The sequence below is a fragment of the Trachurus trachurus genome (assembly GCF_905171665.1).
Source record: "Trachurus trachurus genome assembly, chromosome: 23".
In the NCBI taxonomy this organism is placed as follows: domain Eukaryota; kingdom Metazoa; phylum Chordata; class Actinopteri; order Carangiformes; family Carangidae; genus Trachurus; species Trachurus trachurus.
In genome coordinates this window covers 14,598,259-14,604,258 of record NC_139912.1, presented here as the reverse complement: position 1 = coordinate 14,604,258, position 6,000 = coordinate 14,598,259, and positions in this window count along the sequence as shown.

The window sequence follows — 6,000 nt, the reverse complement described above, 5'->3', positions numbered from 1 at the left end:
GATTAATGATCCGAGTGTGCCACTTCTCGCAGCAGCCGAGCAGGCCGCCCGCCTGCGCTCACATCAAACATCCAAATGCAGGCAGGAATTTAGAATTTCATTTGCTAAAACAGAAACATACGCCTGCCTACACGCCATATACTCGCCTATACACATGCAAAATCGAATACTTGTGACACATAAAGGTGTGTATGCATTTTGTATGATCATGTGCAATTACGCATGAACTCACTCTCATAATGCATTAATATAAATGCACACACCGCTGTACTGTAGTTGATGCAAGTACCAACACTTTCTATGTGAATGAATACACACCCACCTGCAGAGAGTGCTGCCTCAGGCCATCACATCTCATTTTAAATATGATCACAGAACCTTTTCAAAGATACCATTGCTCAAAGTACAGCTCACCTTACCTCTAACGATTGCAGCAATTAAACCCAGACGTGATAGATGGTACAGTACAAGCTTTTTTTGAAACAGGAATGGCACATAAATCTGTCCTGGTGGCATTACGTAATTAGTAAAGTAGTATCGTATACTCACAGCGAGGGGCAACACATAACATCAACACAACATCAAGTACACTGCAGGAGAGCATGTTGTACACTTGACAGAAGCCTGTAGCCTTACATGTCATTTCATAAAAAACAATCTCACAGAGCATTAAATCTCTTTGATTCAGGATGCTTGGCATAGAGAGTGGATGCAGCTGGAGAGTGGGGGGGTGGCGACTGTCCAACAGTGCACTGGACCAGTGTGCCATGACACAGCGTAACTGAGTAGAATGACATTTAAAGGATCTTTTTTTTTTTTGCCACATTTACTTTACTATGTCAACTGAAAATCTATTTTATCAGACACACTGTGCATGTTGTACATCAATTTTTAAACATAATCATTTGATATGAAGGATATTTAGGACAAATAGAGCCACACAGTACCTTCAAATGCATATTTTAAAAGATCAAATTCAGTTTATAGAATGTTATTTACAGTATATAAGAGGTTTAGGATGTGGGAGCTAGGAGGTTATTGTTCTCCAATGTGAACAAAACTAAACCAAAAATACTGCACAGATCCGACATCAATCATGGATGGTGTGTAATCTGCAGGTCTGTGTGTTTTTGTTCATGTGTTTTCCTCACGTCCGCAGCTGCGTGGGCAAATCCAGACAAATTGACCATCTATGGCGGTGATTTGGAACAGCCTCGCACGCTGCTGTGTTTATTATGCCATTTGACATTTATTCCGAGGAGAGGAGAGGATAGAGGAGAGGAGAGGAGAGGAGAGGAGAGGAGAGGAGAGGAGAGGAGAGGAAAAGGGAGGGAGGGAGGGAGATGGGAAGGACTGATGGGAAGGAAGGTTGGGGTAGCCGTGGAAACCCTCCATGCGTCGGCCCATGCGTGAGCTGCCATTGGAGGAACGTTCGCCGTGCTCCTGCCGAAGATGCATCGTCTGATGCATGGAAGACACCTCTCACGTTCTCTCCCTCCTTTCTCTCTTTCTCTCTCTCTCTCCCTCTGTCTTTTTTTTTTGGCTCTCTTACTCAAGCTTTCTCCCACGAGCAATGTAGAGGCTTGCTTGTTCAAATGGAATCCCCCTCCCCCCCTCCTCTGTTTCTAAAATGAGGGCAGAGAGAAAGAGAGGACAAGAGAGACAGAGAGAGAGAGAGAAAGACAGATTTGACAACATTTATTTGCGACTGCCTCACTTGCCAATCACGCGGTGTGTTTGTGGGCCGGTTGTGGAGGTAAACGAGTGCTCTGTTAGTGTCACGACCGCAGTGGTCACATCTCATTTCCCCCTGTGTTTACATACAGTGCTCGCAGCCTGCCAGGCTTGTGATCAGTCTCCCTCATCTCCAGTGTCACAGATGCTGCCTGGCAAGCTTGGACTGAGTTGAACCCTTTTGTAATGACTGTCTGTGAATCGTTGTGTGTGTGTGTCTGTGATTTTGTGTGTGCGCTTGTGTGTGTGTGTGTGTGTTCTAGCTGGGCCAGCTTTTTGGTCGACAAATATGACAGGGCCCTTTGTGCATGTGCGCAAATGTTTTGTGTCTTTCTGTCATTGGGATTTAAATACAAAAACAATCTACTGTTGCATCATCCCCGCCTCCATCTGCATTCATAAAGCAAAAACATAAGAACATGCAGTATTTCAAGTTGCTGTAACTTAAAAGGCTCAGAGCTGATAATACTGTAGAGTTTTAAAAAAATAGCAGAGACTAAAATGGTCACTTAGCTGGCACCCTTGAGGTAGCGACTGTAGAAATGTTACACAACGTTGTCATGGAAATAGGCATAGGTACAGTGTGTGAGACTCTAAAACTGATCTGTTACCATGGCAAAGGCTTCATTTAGCCCGGCGTTCCAGTCGCAGTTGTTGTTGTTAATCATGAAGCGCTCTGAAATGTATGTCTCATAGCGCTGTTCACACATAAAACACACTCATTCCCACCGATCAAGCATCTGCTGCAGAATAATCACCATGATCCTGCACCCAGCATCCTTTCAATCCATTCTAATTCTATGATATGAACCCTGCTAATCTCTCACAGTCTGTCTTATTTTGCATCAAAGGCATATTTGATCAAAGGATAATTGGAACGACACATCATTCGAGACCTTATACTTTATCATTATCTACTCATCAAGAAAGGATGGAGGGGGAGAAAAAAAAAGGTTTGTGTTTTTCGGACAGTGGATGATAGGGAGCCTGATCTTTGTTTGGTTGTGATGTAGAGCTGTCAATACTCAAAGATGACCTCAAGCTGTGTCAAAGGTCGCTGCCACCTTGACGTTCCTACATCGCTATTTCCCCTGCATCAGCTGGATTAAACTGGATGATGATAGGGGTGAAGGTTGTCTGTTTTTTTTATGTCCATGTGTGTGTGCTTGTTGTGTGTGCTGTTGATCTTTAAAATACGTTGTGTGTGTGTGTCATTGGCAGGAAGATGGAGGGCAACGAAGGAACAGAGGAGGAAAGAAATAAAGCAGGACCGGGAGAAATAAATACTGGGAAGTGTGAAATCCAAGCATCTCTTCTTTTATCGATTCAATGCAAAGACAGTCGCCATGGCAACACAGCAGTCCCATTGTAAGCGCTTTCCACTCTCCGCCCCCCTCTTGCTCTTCTCACCGACAAGGTATATATACAGGCGCCCGCCGACACACAGAGCGATTATGATATGTTTTTCTCTGATGGAGTGTTGACAGGCGGCACCACAGCTCCCCATTCATTCATCTAACTTCCCAGTCTGATGCAGCATCTAATATAATGCAGCCTTTAATATACCGCTGCCTTACCGTCGGCTCGTCTTCTTATTAAAGTGTCCTCTTGGTCGACCGACCTGATGCCTGGTGGGACAACAGGAGACAAGGATCACCAAATGTTATGAAGAAGTGAAGTAGGACAGAGGACCAGTTGTGTGTTTTTATGTCAGGGAAGGAGACTCAGTGTGTGTGTGTGTGTGTGTGTGTGTGTGTGTGTGTGTGTGTGTGTGTGTGTGTGTGGAGGTGTAGGAAAGGAAAGGAGGGCATGTCAGAAAGAGAGGTAGAGAGAGAAGGAGTGGAGAGGCAGTTATTCACATAAGCTGACAGCAGCAGGCTGAGGTGCTGTTTCCTCTCGCCTGTCACTCAAACTATAATCAATTGGTGTAAAAAGCAATGAGGGAAACTGGACTTAGGCAGCCTGCTCTCTCTCTCCCTCTCTCGCCACTGCACACACAACACGCCTCTCCCTTCCAACTTTCTCTCTCTCTCTCCGATCTTCCTTTCTTTTACTGTACACTCTTACACTCACACACCCGCATACAGTATACCACACACACACACACACACACACACACACACACATGCACGCCTGCACTCACATTTCACTGGTCTTGCAGCCACTGAACCAGAACAGGCCTGTCTCTCCTTGCTCCCTCCTTGTTAGCAGCAAAAGAGAGAAAGGGAGTGAGTCCAAGAGAGAAAGAAGAGAGAAAGAAATAACCGCTGCGTGGTTTTAGAAAGAGAAGAAGAAGAGGATGCGCTTGTGTGTGCATGTCGAGTTCATGCACTTCAAGTGGAGAGATAATTGCCATTTCCCTTAGACATAATTCCAGCTCAGCGAAGAGAGGCTTGATGCACTTAAGAAAATAAAGTCAAATAAATAAGGCGATCACAGAAATCACAGTTCTTTCCCTTTTTCATAAAAGCCTGCTGCAATTTAGACATAGTCTCTTCTTCTCTTTCCTTACAAGACTTTACAACCCTGCAACATGCACTTTACGGGTCAGACGGAACATGTGTTGCCATGGTAACTTTAGGGTTCCCATCATACAGATCCCGTCAGCCTTTTCTGCTAAATACTTGTTTCATCAAGAAATGATGATTAATGACAGTCTATGATATTATAATGACTTCCACAGCGTTCTCTTCAGTGACACCACTGTGAGCAGTAATTGGTTGTGTTGTGCTATTACAGTAACATGCAAACATGTGGCCTATCTGAATGGGTCAAGTGCATGTTGAACAATATTAGGCCTATTGTAGCAGTAATTGAATTGTGTATCATATATTTTTGTCCTGCAAACAGTGGTGCCAGTCTGTCATCTTGACAACTTCAGGCCTTTGGTTTTTTATATTCATATTATCCAGATAATGATCTCCGGTTACATTTCATCCTGACCAACCTTCTGGTCCATGAAGATGGTATCTTGACATCACAAAAGCATTACGTACATTTACATTTGTTGATGTCTCTGTTCTGGACCAGCCATCCCACATCTCCTGCATGATGCATCGTTGACAATTCATTAGCTTCTCTTTGACCAAATTACAACCTATCAACATGAGCTGTCCGACATGACTGTACATGAAATCTGTGCACAGATTTCATGTACAGTCTTCCATGGAAGAAGTTGCCCTTATATTGAGCATTTACATTTGCAGCTGGTTCCTAGCTCCCATCGGTCTATTACTCTTATGTATATCTAGGAATATCATCAATACTTTGCTTACTGTGACCAGTACTTTCAGATAGAGAGTAATGAGAATAATGTATGTGGGCCCATTATGGGAGACATTTAATTGCACTAAATGTGACATAATCAACAATCTGAGACATAAAACACCAGAGAGGCAAATATTTGCTTTTGAGGAAAACAGGTCTCCAAATTTATTCATAACATCCAGATAAATTGCTAAGTAAATCTCATGTGGAACCCCTGTCATTACCCTGACAAAGAGAAAATCTCATTTTGACTTGGATTGTTCCTGGGTGAGATAATTACACCTCACTTTGTGAGACAGCGATTCTTAGATGAGCTTAAAAAAAGTGTAAATGATGATGAGGACTCTGGCTCCTGCTCTGAACAGCACTTTGGAAAACAGGCTACGGCTACGGTGGCTGTGTGCAGCTGTACACTAAATCACTTTCTCCAAACCGAAACACAAACTTCCTTCCACACCATCCAGTGAACTGTGATGAACTGCGGTGCAAGTAGAAGCAGAGAAATTGCTTTTTGAAAAATATAATATTGAGAAAAACAGTAACTTTATTACCGGTCGGTCTGGTACAGGACACTGTATTATTTTTTATGTGCTGTGGAAGTATGGTACACACACGCACACACGCACACACACTGATGGGGTAACATATTACTATCTAGCAAATGTCCTCTCCTATTGCCTTGTTAGCACTAGAGGCAAATACATTGTTAGCAGCGCCCATGCTGTATCCTCAGTATGTAGCAGCTTGTGTGTGTGTGAGTATGGGAGTGTGTGTGTATGTGTGTGTGTGTGCATGAACCAAAGCGTAGCAGCGCATGCATGAGTGTGTGCTGTGTGAGTGATCTCCCACTGGGAGCCCTGCAGAGAGAGCATTAATCAGACCCACGGGACCCCTGGGTTCAGACGGGGCCTTCTACAAGACGTGTGTGTTATGCTTGTGTGTGTGTGACGCGGGTTGGGGGGGCAGTGTTCAAATGACTACTTTTGACAGAAAGACAGT